Raw genomic sequence first — 1608 nt, forward strand, 5'->3', positions numbered from 1 at the left:
TGTGTGTGTGTGTGTGTGTAATAGCTATATATGCCATTTTTCATAAACAATTGTCTAGCTGGTTTTGATGTAAAATGTTCTATATGTGGCTAAAAATTAAAATTTATGGACAACTTCGGACTCTGCTCTTCCGTTAAATCAGTCGCATCGCCATCAAACCGGCGTTTTATGTGAGAAATATCAGAAATATCGACTATCTATAGTGGCGAAATACTTTGAAATAAGCCATTTGAAATATGTCCATTTTGTGTGGCTTTGTTAATTCATCTAATTTGTACAAACAATTCTAGAAGGTTATCTACTTACTTTTAACTTTATACAAACATCTGTTTAGCTAGACGAGAGAGTTATGATGGGGAGAACAAGGTAAGACGATGAAGATGAAGATGACGACGATGACGATGAAGAAGAAGAAGAAGAAGAAGAAGAAGAAGAAGAAGAAGAAGAAGAAGAAGAAGAAGAAGAAGAAGAAGAAGAAGAAGAAGAAGAAGAACAACAACAACAACAACAACAACAACAACAACAACAACAACAACAACAACAAAGCATGAGGACATGAGGAATGAGGTTTCAACAGCATTATCCTTTTCCCAACAAAGTTCGAAGAATCTCTGATGTTCAGTGATCATAATTTTTAGCAATGAATAAGGCATCTTTCCCATCGAAATATCAGTTATATAGACACTGAATTATGGAAACTGAATGGCACAAACTGTTTAACAGATATTCAGAATGTATGGATCTATCAATTCATTTACCTTGGGTTGTGTAGTAAGAAAGGTTGCTTCCCAACCACTTGCGTTTGAGTTCAGTTCCAATGTGTAGCACCTAGGAAAAGTGTCTTCTACTATAGCCCTTGGCCGACTAAAGCCACGTGAGTGAATTTGCTAGACAGATATTGTAAAAGCATATGTATGCGTATGTGTATAATTGCTTCCCCGACTTGGTATCATGCAACAGTTATGAAGGATGTCACTGTCACACAAGTGGTGTTATTCTTTTCCAATATTCTGCGAGAACACGTCTGGTCAGGGGGAAATATTACCTTGCCTGGAAACAGGTCAGAGTTGGCAACAGAAAGAGCACCCGGCCAGAGAAAAACTGCCGCAATAAAAGTTCATCCAACCCAAGCGAACATGGGAAAATGAACGTTAAACCAACGATGATGATGAGTAAGATAATGTACAGTCCTTCTAGGAAGTACTCTAAATATTTCAACTACATATGTTTGAGTGCGTGTCCCCTTAACAAATGTAAAAATAAAAAGAAAGAGACTAAGAAACGGAGAGACGAACATATATATCTAGAATGTCTACCGGCTGATGTATGTCGTTTTTGCATCCTCTCCATTTTCTTATTTACTGTATAAATTAAGGGTAAACCACTTTTTACCCCCACCCATATATGACACTCAAGTGCAAGCGTGCCACGGAATAGCTAGCACTTGGGTATGAATAACTGGGTACACTACCAGCAGTGTATTGGATAGGTACTATCCTTTAGTTGGTTGGTTTCCCAACCTCTAACTCACACAGAAATATGTATATATATATACAGATAGAGAGGGAGGGAGGGAGGGGCAAAGAAAGAGAGAGGGAGAGAGGCGAA

This window comes from Octopus bimaculoides, chromosome 22, assembly GCF_001194135.2.
Source record: "Octopus bimaculoides isolate UCB-OBI-ISO-001 chromosome 22, ASM119413v2, whole genome shotgun sequence".
Taxonomy (NCBI): domain Eukaryota; kingdom Metazoa; phylum Mollusca; class Cephalopoda; order Octopoda; family Octopodidae; genus Octopus; species Octopus bimaculoides.